This window comes from Castor canadensis, chromosome 5 (genome assembly GCF_047511655.1).
Source record: "Castor canadensis chromosome 5, mCasCan1.hap1v2, whole genome shotgun sequence".
Lineage (NCBI taxonomy): Eukaryota > Metazoa > Chordata > Mammalia > Rodentia > Castoridae > Castor > Castor canadensis.
The window spans coordinates 132030212-132045195 of record NC_133390.1 but is presented as its reverse complement, the minus strand read 5'-3'; the positions used below and the strand labels follow the sequence as shown (position 1 = coordinate 132045195).

At 42.2% G+C, this 14984-nt stretch overlaps 1 protein-coding gene across 5 annotated transcripts in view; it reads right to left on the bottom strand.

Annotated features, from left to right (window-relative positions):
• Window positions 1-14984, bottom strand: part of Apmap (adipocyte plasma membrane associated protein) — a 47558-nt gene that overhangs the window by 24281 nt on the left and 8293 nt on the right. The window contains exons 1-2 of one of the 5 annotated variants that reach the window (XM_074074211.1): window positions 12441-12553; window positions 11880-11910 (exon numbers count right to left, since the gene is read on the bottom strand). The exons of 1 other annotated variant lie outside the window; for it this stretch is intronic. The gene's annotated coding sequence lies outside the window, so the exon portion shown is untranslated. 3 more of the 5 variants (XM_074074209.1, XM_074074208.1, XM_074074210.1) reach the window with 3 other exon arrangements.

Sequence of the window (14984 nt, the reverse complement as noted above, 5' to 3'; positions counted from 1 at the left end):
CCTGTCTCTTCCTATCTTCCTGAAGGACCTTCCCATCATGGTGTCAAGCCAGCCGCTCCTTGCCAACTCTGGCCTCAAGGCGGTTCCAGCTCTGGGAGACCGTATGCTCCCTCCCTGTGGGCTGAGACCAAGCCTGGAGTTTATTTAGGTATGCCTCACGCTACGTTGGGGGAGTCCTATTTGATTATGGCATCTGACCATTGCTTCTCTTCTCCCACCCCACCCCACCCCCAGTCTGATGCCTCTTTTTCCTGAGACAGCAACCAGAGAGTGGAGGTTTCGTGTTGCTGAAAGTGTTCCAGTACCAGTCAATGGGAGCGACCTAGAGGCACAGGTGATGGCTAATCCCTCAGGCAGGTGTCATGCCTCCAGGCTCTGCCTTCCCCTTCCTTACATAAGATGTCAGCTCACCTTTCTGCCTCCTCCATGGTCTCACCACATGTCCTTTGTCTCTGTCTGCCTTCTCCTCCCAGTGCTTATGGGACCCTGCCTCCCGTGAAAAACTTGTAGCATGGTACCTTATGACTTAAGTTATTCCAACTAGTTTGCCAGGCCTCTCAGTCTAAAGTAACTTTAAATCAGCTGCTAGGCAAAAGTGCTTACAAAAAACTGCAGCTGCCACGCTAATGCCATAACTTTGCCCCCACAAGGGGAGGAAGGAAAGCAAATAGGCGCGCTCATGCACAGCAGGAACACCTACCATAGCTAAGAGAATCCATAGGCCAACCCAACACACATCCTAGGCTGCCAGGCGCACATGGCGGTGGCTGTGGCCTGCCACCACTTCCCCTAGAATAAAACACATGCAGATACACAGGAAGGGGGGAGGGGCAACAGGCCACAGGACCAGTCCTAGGCAGTCAGGCTCACTTGTCCCAGGTGTGTGTGGAGGGTGTCGGTGCCTTGCACACGCCCTGCTCCTAGTCCCACCTCACACCTCGGGGCACCAAACCCAGCCCTTGTAAGCCAATTTTTAGCTCAAGGTTATAGTCCCAGAAATAGCTATTACTGTGGTCTCTAATCTCATTTAAAATTTTCTACACTTTCAGCCTCAGCACAAATTTTTCCCTTCAAACATTAACACTAGTTGTCCCGTATAGTACTGTTATTGGCCTGGGATGCCCTCTAAATGCCCTTCTCTAACTTTACAGATGATTTATTCCTTTGTTAAAAAGGTAGCCTTTATTAAAGAGGCTGCCTGCTGTTAACTAAAAGACAAGATGCTAGCATTTTGTTCTTTCTAGATGGGACCTGAACCTTCCAGTTTTCTGGCTTGTAGATGTTGGAAACTTTGTACTGAGGCCTGGCCTCAGTATGCTTTGGGTGGCCAAGAGAAGTGGCCTTCATAGTGTTCATTAAATTACAATACCATACTCCAATTAGACCTATTCTATAAAAGGGAAAAAAGTGAACTGAGGTCCCCTATACAAATTTCTACCTTCTAAGCCACCCTAATATTCAGAACCTCCTAATGGGTGCTTCCCCTTTCAACAGGTAATGGTAGGAAGAAGGCAAGTCTATGTCCCCTTCCAGCTATCAGATCTAAGGGAAATTTAAAAACATCTGGACAGCTATAGTGATGCCCAGACAAATACATTCAAGCCTTTATCTCTGTAATCCAAACCTTTCAATTGACATGGAAGGATATTATGCTTCTCCTGGACCAGACTCTTTCCTCATTACAAATGCAATGGGTTCTGGCCCAGGCCACTCAGGTTGGAAATGATTAGCATTTACAATGAGCCCCAATACTAGTGGCACCCAGAAATAAAGGAATAAATGTGCCTACCTACAGGGGCACAGGCACTCCCCTTGACAGATCCACACCAAAAGGGCCTGGTGATATGGCTCAAGCAGAAGAGTGCCACTTTGAAGGCATAAAGTCCTGAGTTCAAGCCCCAGTATAGCCAAAGGAAAAAGAAAAAAATATTTGGGGATAAGGACATAGCTCAGTGGGAGAGTGTCTGCCCAGCATGTGCAAGGCCCTGGGTTCAATTCCTCAGCATTAGCATTTGTTGCCCTTAACGCAGAGAAACTAAAGCAGATACCTTAAAGCAACTGAGGCCAATAGGAAAAGGGGAACAGGTACTAGAGAAAAGGTTAGATCAAAAAGAATTAACCTAGAAGGTAACACCCGCGCACAGGAAATCAATGTGAGTCAATGCCCTGTATAGCTATCCTTATCTCAACCAGCAAAAACCCTTGTTCCCTCCTATTATTGCTTATACTCTCTCTACAACAAAATTAGAAATAAGGGCAAAATAGTTTCTGCTGGGTATTGAGGTGGGGGAGAGGGAGGGGGCAGAGTGGGTGGTAAGGGAGGGGGTGGGGGCAGTGGGGAGAAATGAACCAATCCTTGTATGCACATATGAATAATAAAAGAAAAATGAAAGAAAAAAAAATTCCTCAGCATTGTTAAATCAAAAAAAAATGGTAAGAAAGATAAGTGGCATTAATGTCACTTCAGCCATCTAATAGTGGAAGAAGGTAGTTTAATCTAGATCAGATCCCTCATTCTTCAAGTGAGGAAACTGAGGCCCAGAACAGTTCAGAGACCTGCTCTACAGAGTATCAGGTGTCAATGTAAAATAACAACTTTACTTTATAGCAATGCTCTGAAGAAAATCCCCTTACCTTTCTGCAGCATCTTAAGGATGCTATCAGAAAGCATACCACAGTGGACCCAGAGTCACAGATGAGAGAGGTTCTCCTCAAAGATAAATTTCTAACAGTCAGCCCCAGATATTTGTAGAAAACTCAGTCTGTGGCTGAAGGAGAAAAGTCACTGGATCAACTAATATAGCTAGCCATGTCTGTGTACTATAACTGGGACATTACTAACAGAGAGAAAGATAAGAAACATCATGACCTTATTGCTGCCCCCACCCAAATGGGGCCTGCATCTTGAACTTGGTACCATGGTGGACAAGAGGGGCACTTCTGCAGAGGATGCTCAAATTGGGGGAACAGCACGGGAGACAGCCCAGTCCCCAAACAGGACCCTGCCCTCTCTGCAAAGGTAACCACTGGAGGTCTAAGTGCTCCATCCCCCCATCTCCAGATGGAAGGCAAGGTGCTACCTCCTATGGATTGATGGGTCCTGGCCCCCTGTCCATGCTCCACTTCTTGGCATCAATGTTGAGGAGCCTCATGGTAGCCATTGTGGCAGAAAAAACAAAAGATCATTTTTTGACTAGACAGTGGAGCTTATTTCTCTGTTTTACCTTTCTTTCTCTCCCGGTTCCCGGTCCAATGACAAAAGTTATCATTCGAGGCAAATCTGGCCAGCCCCTACAGCACTAGTTTACCCAGCCTCTGGCCTGCTCTTGAGGAGACCTCCTCTTCTGTCATTCTTTCCTCATAGTTCCTGAAACTCCAAACTAAACGCTCAAATTCTCTTCCCCTCAGGCAGCTATTTCTGCTGCCCCTTCCTTAAGGGACAAATAGATTCCACAGTGTGGACTGATGAGATGAGTGTAGGGCGAGCCAGGCTGGCCCTCCCTATTCAAATAAAACTCAAAAATCCCTCACAGTTTCCACACCTAAAACAATATCCCCTCCAGCCTGAGGGATGATGAGGCCCTATGCCTATCACAAATTCCTTAAAACAACAAGGGCTACTAATTAGTTGCTTCAGCCCCTATAATAAATCCAAAATTCTTATAAAAGTTAATTTTAAAATACAAGTTACAAAGTAAACAACTGGAAAGGATACAGATGGGTAGTGAATGTATTTTTTGAGAAGTTAAAGGAAAAATGAATGTTTTTAGATGAGAAAGGACTATGTAAAGAAGGGTTTGTCCTAAAGATTGTTTCAAATAGGAGGGATAAGGACAAGCCATCAAAGGGTTTAGTATGTTATATAAAGGTCTAAGTAAGTTTTAAAAGTGTATAATAAAAAGCTTCAGTGTGTAATAAAGTTAAAGTTGAGTATAATCTAAAAGTTGCCTAAGATTTTTAGGGTCATGTCAAACTAAAATCAAATTCTCTACGTCTATAAAATAACAAGGTTATCTTAATATTGTTCTGCTCTGAGTAACATCTACAGAAAACTGCTATAGGGAAAGATTTTATCAAAGAAATTATTTGTTTTCTGCTGATCTTGTCAAGCTTAAGTACTACTAAATCAGAGTTCATTTACATATTTGCTTATGTGTCTTAAATGACCACTTTGCAACAGTGTTGTGTCTATACTTTATCTAAATATGGTACAAACATTTACAATGTTATATAAAAAATGAGCTAGAGCTCTCTTTTATCCAAGAGTGTTAAATTTAAATCCTGCCATCCCCTGCCTCCCACAGGTCACCTACCTAGGTGTGGCCTTAAAGGGACAGACTCACTCCCTGAGTCATGAGTGAACCAACCCAATCTTCCGTTTCCCTCCCCCCATACCATAAAGCAGCTTACAGCTTTCTTGGGAGTTAGAGGATTTTGCAGAATTTAGATCCCTAGGTATGTAGTCCCTTAGCAGACACCTTTTTATGCTCCTCCTAATATTCCTATTTGGGTCTTAAATAATATATGGCCACCTATTTCTCTTAGAAAACTTGCTTCCAACAGACTCTGCTCTTCTGACTGACTACCTACCTTATCTTAACCTTCTCAGGGAACTTCTCAGAGAGCATGCAGACCAGATCCTGCCCCACCCTATAACAATTTCTGTTAAACCAGGGGATATTGCTCTCCTAAAGGATCTTCTACCCTCTCCATTGGGACTTCGGTGGACCATCCCCCATCTGGTCATTCTCACAACACCCACTGCTGTCAAGCTCAATGGGATCCCCCAGTGGCGGCCCCTCTCAAGGAACAGTTAGAAAAATGAAGGGAGTTGGAAGACTCTTGGAATCCTCCAGGGAATAACATTTCACAGTGGTTCTCCTGGATAACGCCCATCCTAATGCCTGTATTTCTTGCTCTCATATTCTTAAGCTTCCTCCCTTGTATCATAAAAACAGTACAAAGATTTCTTTTGGACTGCATGTCTGCTATTGCTAATCAAAAGTTTAACTAGTTGTACCTCCAGGTACCATCCAGAGACTGCTATGAGGGCCCCCACCAGGACACAGGAGTCTGAGGATCTCACCCCATACAATGTCCCCTGCCCGCAGGAAGCAGCTAAGAGACCAACACTTCGCCCCAGTTCCCGATCCTCAGCCCCTACCCTCATCATTATTAAAGAAAAAATGGGGGAATGATAGAACAATAACGTCACCATTTGTAAATCAGTGGCCATTTTATCCTCAGACCTCACTTGAGAAACTCCCAAGGACAACCCTGCCCTTAACAGAAATTCCCACACTCTAAGACAGCCCCACCCCTACCAGAGACTGCTGCACACGCACTAACTTCCTTAACCTCTCCCTTCTATAAAAGCCATGCCTGGCCCAGAGTTTGTGCTGCGCCATCTTTCCCCTGGCCAGCCTGGCAGTTTGGGCCTGCCATTAAACTTTGCTTTTGGACATGAGACTTTTCTCATGAGCTTTGTTAGCAGTGTTTTTCTTAACAGTGTCTATGTGGGGTCCCCAGACACAGGCACACACTGTAAGGACTAAAAAGGAAATTTCAATTTTCCCATCCAAGCTTTCCTTTAACTCCTACAAATGCCCCAGAATTCTGGGTTAGGACAGCAGCTAAAAGGCACAAGGACAGCCCTCCTTGGGTATTGCTATGGATTTAATAAGGCATTTGGGGTTTAGGGATTAGGAGGCCTTGCCCCCTAAAATTAACTACTGACTTTTTACTGCTTACTAAGATTGGCAGCTTTTCCAGCTTACTAAGATCAGCAGATATCCATCCATTTTAACAGAGATGTATTCCCTTTAACTGGAGACTGTTAGTCTTATCTCTTCCCTTCCTGCTTAACATGCAGATTCTGATTTCAGAAATCAGGCTCTTCAAATTAATCATAAAAAGTTAATTTCTGATGTATAACAAAAGGTCATTTACTAAGAATTCAGACCCAGTTCCATCTAATCCTTGTTTTAGCCAGCAAGGAAGTTCAGAAGATGCCAATAATAAAAGACTGGGAAGTATAAAGATTAGAGGGGGGCACCTCCCTGCAAAACCATTGTAGGTTTATTAATCTTACTCATTAAGGTGTACAGAACCATCCATCCTTAAGAGTATAGATTAATAGTTCTAAGTAAGGGAATTTACAAAGGGAGAGTTCCTAGATCACCAGGAGAATCAAGAGCAGCAATGCACCTCTCTATTCCTTTCATTTTCCTCCTTCTATCTTTCTCCCCAGGCACAGAAAATGAAGATGGGAACCATCATTAGTATTCCTGGTAACTCTCCATTAGGATGTATTTTAGAGAATTGGAAATTCATCAAAAGGGGATTAAAGGAAAATTTGTTATTGTAATACAATATGAACTCAATATCAGTTGGGTAGCAAAAAAACTTGGAGCTTTGATTTTAATACTGTTCTCCAGCTAGATTAATTTTGCAAAAGGAAAATGGTCTCAAATTCTCTATGCACAGCTGTTTCTGATGGTACATAGAGAACCAAAAGTTAGAGAAAAATGTAGGATTTTGTATGTTCCAGCATCCAACCTAGCAGATCCACTAGAGGATGGTTTTTGAGGGGTTGCTAGGAGACCCCCTTATTAGGCTCCTCCTACTGCTCCAGAGGCAAGAGAACATCAGGAGGTAACTAGTTCCTCTGCTTCACTCATACTCTCTGCTCTGAAGGTCTCTAACTATGCCATCTAGGGCATCTAATTCTTTCCCTACCTGAGTTATCCCTTACCTCAACAAGAATCCCTATACCCCTCTTTGGCAGAAATAAGTCCTGTAGGCACTACTGGCAGTGCTGCTTCATATCACCCAGAACCAGCTGCAATGCTTCCCTTAAGAGAAGTGGCAGCCAGGCAACAGTTGCTCATGCCTGTAATTCTACCTAATCAGGAGGGACATACCAGGAGGATCACAGTTTGAAGCGGTTCAAGCAAATAGTGTTGAAAATACCCAACACAAAACAGAGCGGGCAGAGTGGCTCAAGTGGTAGATCTCTTTCCTGCCTGGCAAGCATGAGGCCCTGAGTTCAAATCCCAGTACAGGACAGAGAGAGAGAGAGAGAGAAGTGGCAGTTGTAGATGAGGGCACCATGTAGGATGTAGGTACATGTCCCTTTCTCAATAAATGAAGTGTCTCAATGTGAAGAGAAACTAGGGTGCTTTTCCAAGGACCCTAGGAAATTCTTTGATGAATTTAATGCTATCACTGCCTTTTTTTTTTTTTTGGTGGACTGAGGTTTGAACTCAGGGCTTCATGCCAGCAAAGCAGACACTCTTATCGCTTGAGCCACATCTTCAGTCCAACTTGCTCTGTTTATTTTGGAGATGGGGGTCTCAAGAATTGTTTGCCTGGGCTTACCTCAAACCTCAATCCTACTGATCTCAGCCTCCCAAGTAGCTAGGATTACAGGCATGAACCAGTGCTAGTAGAGTGGCTAAAGCAGTAAAATGTGCCTGACTCATGCCTAGCAGGCATGAGGCCCTGAGTTCAAACCCCAATAGGAGAGAGGAAGGAAGGGAGGGAAGGAGGAAGGAAGGAAGTACAGACATGAGTCATAGGTGCCCAGCTCACTGCCACTTTTGTACCTAACCTGGAAGGACTTTCATGTTCTCCTGTCAGTTTGTTGTAATCCTGAAGAGAAGCACAGCATTTGGACAGCAGCTTGGGCTTGTGTTGATGATACTCATGTCAGGGATGAAAGTAAACCAGTGGAAAATGTTGCCACTTACAGTGATGAACCAAATTGGAGTTACCACATCAGAAATGCCAAGTAGAAATTACATGATTAATTGTTTAATTGAAGGAATAAAGCAATAAATGCATAAGGCTGTTAATTATGACAAATCAAGGGATATCACTCAGGGAAAGGATGAATACCCTAAACTGTATTTAGGACGATTAACAGGGGTCCTGAGAAAATACACTGGTATCAGCCCAGATTCAACAGAAGGGCAAACACTTTGGGGGATGTCTTTCTATCTTTTTTTTTTTGGTGGGACTGGGGTTTGAAAGCAGGGCTTCAGACTTGCAAAGAGGCACTCTACCTTGTAAGCCACATCTCCAGCCCAGGGGATGTATTTTATTAGCCAGTCAGCACCAAATATCCATAATAAGCTACACAAACAAGACAGGTCTCCAGACCCCACTTAAAGAATTAGTAAATTTGGCCTTTGAGATTTTCATCAACCAGGTTTAATGGAGAAATGTAAAGATTAAGTGAGGTCAGTTACAGGCAGAGAGGCAGGCCCAATTATTTGCTGAAAAGCAAGGTAGAATATTGGCTGTGATTATGAGTGGGAAATATTCCTCTAAAGGAATATCTCCTTGAGAAATAAGTAACTTGGGAAAACTCTAAACACAGGTTAATTCCAGAAACTCGCAGGGAGATGTTATAAATGTGGAGACATAGGGCATTGGAAAAGTAAGTACACCAAAAAGGGGCCACAATATCCAGGAACATGGCCCCTCTGCCACGAGGAAAAACAACAGAGAAAGGACTGTTCCTCTCTCCAGAGAGAGAGGGGAACATCTGCTTCTGAAATGGCAGTCCTTGACAACTGAAGATGCCCAAGGGTTCCCACTATTTGAACCCCAACCAATAATCAACTACCAATGTCCTCTGCAAGTGGATAGTGGGGTTCAATATTCTGCCTTGACTGACTTCCCTAGATCTCTTTCTAAATGGAGCTGCATGGTAACAGGTATTGATGGATCCCCAAAGATCTAAAGATTCACTCCTCTTCTGGATTGCAGATATGAGGATTTTATTTTCTCTCAAAGATTTCTTGTTTCACCAAAATGCCCAACTCCAAGACTGGCAGAGATATTATAACTGCTTTAGGAGCATCAACAGTTTAATATTAGTAACTGTATGCCATTCCTGGGAGCCTTAATAGACCCACCAACATAAAGAGAATAATATTCCTTAGGAGATTTTATCAGCAAGATTTTATCCTACAAGTCTGAGATACGGAAATGCCTAGACAGGCTCAACCTGTTGTTATTCATTTAAAGACTCCTTCCCAGCCAAGTGCCAGTGGCTCACACCTATAATCCTAGCTACATGGGAGGCTAAGATTGGGAGAATAGCAGTACAAGGCCAGCCTGGGCAAATAGTGTGTGAGAACTGGTCTACAAAATAACCAGAGCAAAAATGAACTGGAGGTATGGCTCAACTGATAGAGCACCTGTTTCACTAGTCAATCTCAGTCCCACCAAAAAAAAAAAAAAAATTCTTCCAAATACTCTCGTAAAAAGATCAAATCCAAGGCCAGACATGGGTTGCAATCCTTAGTTACTAAGTTTTTGTTTGGCTTTGCTTTTGTTTGGTTGGGTTTTGTTGTTATTGTTGTTTGGTTGGTTGGTTGGTTGGTTTTGCTGTACTGGGGCTTGAACTCAGGACCTACACCTTAGGTTCAATGGCCACTCTACAAGCCCTTTTTTTTTTTGTGATGAGTTTTTCTGAGATAGGAGCTTGTGAACTATTCGCCCAGGATGGGTTTGAACCATGATCCTCCTGGTCTCTGCCTCCTAAGTAGCTAGGATTATAGGCGTGAGCCAGTGGTACTCGGCTTAATTACTTAGTTTGGACTATATAATGCCAGTCTCCTACTCTACGTGTTTTAAACCAAATGGAGAATAAAGGCTTCTATAAGACTTAAAAGAGAAATTAATGAGACAATTGTGCCTATCCATCCCATAGTTCCAAATCCCTATAATACCTTAGTTCAGATACCTACAGGAACATGTTGGTTTACTGTTCTTGATATATACCTCTTGACCCTAAGTCTCAATTTCTGTTTGCTTCTAAATGGAAAAGTCCTGATACTTTTTAAACAACTCAATGCACTGGAATGTGCTACCCCAAGGTTCACTGACAGCTGACCCTTATTTGGGAATGGTCTGGCTAAGGAACTATGAACTCTGATACTTAGCCGTGGAGCTCCAATACAATATGTGAATGATTTGTTAATATGCAGACCTACAAAACAGGACTCAAAAAAATATACTATTCAAGGGCTTAATTTCCTGGAAGAAGCAGGATACCTGAGCATGTCCCAAAAAGGCTCAAATTTCAAAGCAAAAGGTTAAATACTTGGGCCATACATTAACCCTGGAGAAATAAAATTAGCTCCAGAAAGACAAAGAGCCATTCTCCAAGTTGGGCTCCCACAAAAAGGCAACTAATGTTCCTGTGAATTGCCAAATTTTGTAGAATCTGGATACCAGGGTTTGACTTAGTAGCAAAACCCTTATGTGACACAGTTAGGGATCCAGATTCAGCCTCTAGATTGAACTGGAGAACAGGAAAGGGCCTTTAAGGACTTAAAGGAGCTTTTAACTTTACTCCTGCATTGGGAGTCCCTGATTTAAGCAAACCGTTCACTTTACATGTAATCAAAAGATAAGTACTAGCTCTGGAGTCTTAACCCAGAGACTATGTGACACATCCAGACCTGTCTGCCTACTTCTCTAAGCAACCACACACTGTTTCATATGGGGGAGCAGCTGTCTATAGGCAGTTGCAGTAACTGCTCTTCTACTAGAAGCTTCAAAAATTAACTTTGGGAAGACCTCTGGAAATAAAAACCTCTCAGCAAGTCCAGAGTGTATTAGATGTTAAAAGACACCAATATCTGACAGATGGAAGGCTTACTAAATATCAAGCCCTTTAAAAACTTGTAATACTTTAAACCCAGCCACCTTCCTGCCCTCATCAGATGGAGAATTAACACATTCTTATGTAGAAACTACTGATCAGGTCTATTCTAGTCAACCTGACTTAAAGAACCAGCCATTAGAAAAACCCTGGTGAAGAATGTTTTACACATGGAAGCACTTTTGTCAAGGAAGGAAAAGGGATTCCAGGATATACAGTTGTTAGCCACAGGACTGTAATAGAAGCAAAGCCTCTTTTTTGTAATACCTCAGCACAGAAAGCTGAAATAACTGCTTTAACTTGAGTGCTGCAGTTAGGGAAAGATAAGAGGCTTAATGACTATATTGATTCTAACTATGCATTTCGGGTTTTATACGCTCATGAAGCCATTTGGAAAGAGCAAGGTCTATTGACTGCTTTAAAAACTTCCTATAAAACATGGGGTAGAACTCTCATCTCTATTAAAGGCTGTTTGGAAACCCTCACAGGTAGCTGTCATGCACTGCAGAGGTCATCAGAAGTCAGTTCTCCTAACTAGCCAAGGTAATGCTTTTGTAGACGGAAGTGCAAAGCAAGCTGCATTAACTGCTTACAAATGGCTTTGATTCCCATCATGCCAAAACTACCTGATGATCCATAATACTTGGAGGTGGGTAAAGAACGGGGAATTAGAAAGGGTTATAAATTAGGAGAAAGTGGTTGGTGGATGAGAGAGGATAATCATAATACTTCGGGCAGATCAATGGAAAATTATAAAAAGGTCTTCAAGACTCCAGACACTTAGCCTAAGATGCCCTTACAACACTGCTCTCCCAAGTGATTGGGAGGTATCTACCATATTCAAGAAGCAACTGGAGCTTACCCTACATGTTTGCAAAAGAATCCTGGAGATAACAGAAAACCACCCCATCTCCTTAAAATCACTTCAAGGAAAGGATGCTTTTCCAGATGAAGACTGACAATTAGGTTTTACTCAAGTCTCAAAATGCCAAGACAAAAGTACTTACTGTGATATGTGGACACATTTTCAAGGTGTATTGAAGCTTTTCCAACCAGTACAGAGAAAGTCTAAGTAGTTGAGACATTACTAAAAGAAATAGTACCCAGGTTTGGGCTGTCTATATTCTTCCAATGACCTGGGCCTTCCTTTATTTCACAAGTAACTGAGGAAATTTGCAAGGCTCTGGGAACTACTTACCATCTGCATGCTTCTTGGCACCCTTAATCCTCTGGTAAAATTAAAAGAGCAAATTTCAACTTAAAACTACACTGGTTAAGCTAAATCCTGGATAAAACTATTACCCATTGCTTAACTAACAATTAGAATGGCTCCTAAAGAGCTCTCTTCAATTGAGTGTATATTTCAAATACAGTTGAGTGTATTTGAAATATTGTATGGACACCCTTCCTTAAGCTCTGATTTTCTATTAGATTCTAAAATACAGAGCCTCTCGAAATATGGAATTAATGTAGGCTAGGTACAGCAAGCTCTACAGGAATTTAGAAATTATATTCTTCCTGCTCCAGAAGATAAGAGCACTGTAAATCCAAAGACAAAATCTGGAAAGAGGATTCCCCTCAGACCCTCAGTTTCTTTCCAGATGGAAAGGACCATACACAGTTCTTTTCAGCACTCCTACAGCTGTTAAGCTGGCTGGCATTTCTTCATAGGTTCATATCTCTGGAATAAAACTTTTATCTCAGCTTCCAGGTTCATCTGAAACTAAAGAAGAAACTAAAGAACTAAAGATTCCTCTACCTGTGACCCACTACATGACTTAAAATTCCTCTTCAAGAAAAGGAAGGATTCACCCTAATAAACTAAGGAAGAGCCATTTAACCTGTGCACTTCTAGTGACATTCTACACAATCATTGTTGATCTTTGTACCAACCTGGTGACTAATTAATCATTTTGGGAATATTTAACCCCTATTTCCTCTCACTCCTGGGTTGTATTTTAACTCTTGCCCTCTTACTTTAGCAACTGAATATGCCCCCTCACAATGCATCAATCACTGATTATAATCCTGGTTTTATTTTTACAGGGGATAACAGTATTTAATCTAATACTGGAGACAGCCAAGGAGACTAATAAAACTGTTTGTTCTCCTACAGCTCACAGTGTATCAGATTTTAAACTTACTGCCTTAGAGCAAAGGCTACCTGAAAATCTCATTGAACGTTGGGGCCATCACTATGATGGGTCATACAAGCTTCTAATACTACTGACATGCCAGTAACAGTACAAGAACAACAGGCACAAAAATGTCAATAAACCACAGATCATCTATGGCCAGACTTGGCAGCAGGCTAATGCAACCTAAGAGGTCTGCAGCAGGAAAAGGAGTAGGGCCACAAAAAGAGGAATGGAAAAACAGTAAAAATAAGAAAATGTCATGCAATGTGCTTTACCTGGGTAACTAGGTGGAGCTGTGATCTCTATGCTTTACTAATGAAGAACGTAGGTGGCAAGAGGCTGAGTGGCCTGTCCACAGAAGAGCACTAGAATAACTAGAAGAGCACCAGTGAGACACAAGCTAGCCTGCCATCACCATTAGCAATAGTGACCGCCAAGTACATAGGGAGAGAGCAGAGGATGTCTGGACCTAGAGCCCTCAGTCAGGGTCTGCAAATGCTGTAAAAAAGGTCATGGTGGTGAACCTAATTAATACTTCATGTAAATGCATCAGTAATTGTTCTTTTTACTGGTTGTACATGTATACCAAACTTTGTTCATCCACTAATCAATCCACTGATGGCCATCTGTGTGTGAGGGGGAAATGACTTCTTCCACTGGGTGTTACTCAATGATTACTTAATGTATACAAGGTATTTTAATGGGGTGATGAAAAAAGTTTTGAACCTAGAAAGAGCTGGTAGCTGCCCAATACTTTGAAAACACTAAACATCTCAGTTAAAATGGTTAACTGTATGTTATATGAATTTCACCTCAACTAAAAAAAGAGTTCTAAACTTAGACGATGGTGATTGTTAGAAAACTCCTTCATTATACTGAAAAGCATTGAATTGAAGACTTCAAATTAGTGAACTTAGTGTTATATGAATTACCTCTTAACAAAAATGCTTTAAAAAAAAAAAAAGAAAGAAAGAAAGAAAAGAAAAACAAAGCCAAAAGTTCTCCTAGGCAAACTGCCACACCACAGGCTGGGACACTGTAACCCAAGTGATTTTCTTGAAATGGCCTAAAGCCTAGCACCACAATGAGAATAACAACATATATGTTCAGTAAAGTAGGACTGGCTACAAGTACAAGTAGCAGAAAGGCTTTTGGGTAGTGTGGTTCTTTTTAAAACAAGAGTCCCAAAGGGAGACAAACACATTCTAAGGTTCCTAGGGAAGATGTGTGGACACTGGCTGCAAGCACTGACTTCAAGGGGATTCTGTACAGTCCAACCAAGATAGTCCCTGCTTTAACAGATGTGGATGTGATTGTCTACCCCTCCCTAACCCCTGCAGAAGCAGAAAAGTTGTGTCATCTGTCACCTTGGGTTGTCATCAACAAAACAAGCAGTGAAACCTAGCCAAATTGCAGCTTTCTTTTTTCCTTACTTATCAAAACAAATTCTTCCTTTACCATAACGAACCTTATGTTTTTTGGGGAAGGAGAACTAGGGATGCAGCCCAGAGCCTCACACATACTAAGTATGCACTCTACCACTGAACTACACACCCAACCCCAGCACCTCACACTTTAAAAACCTTAATTTTGGGTGGGCACTGGTAATTCATGCTTCCAATCCTAGCTATTTGTGAGGCAGAGATAAGGAGGATCACGGTTGGAGGCCAGCTCAGGCAAATAGTTTGTGAGACCCTCATCTACAAAATAACCAGAGCAAAAGGGACTGGAGGATGACTCAAGTGGTAGAGCATCTGCTTTGTAAGCAAGAAGCCCTGAGTTTAAACTCCAATCCCACTAAAAAAAAAAAAAAAGAGTCTTAATTTAGAAATCTGATTCAGAGTTTGTGACACCCTACTTGAGTACCTTCACATAATGGCAAAAGGTTCAGTTTCACCCAAAACAAAAGGTCCAGTGAGGACTCAAAGTGAAAGAACTTACAACAAGAAGATGGTCAAAGTCCAGGAACAACATGTGTCCCATCAGCCATCCTTGCTGGCTACATCTTACAGGTACAGAGGACAGAAAGCTGGAGAAGGATTTAGAGGCCAACAGTCTAGGGGTCCCTATGGCAGTAGCCCCTAGATCACCTACACCAAGACCACATCGGGCAGCTTTAAGAAAGGCCTGGAGATTCTGGTTTGGGAGGTCCACAGGGGCCTGAG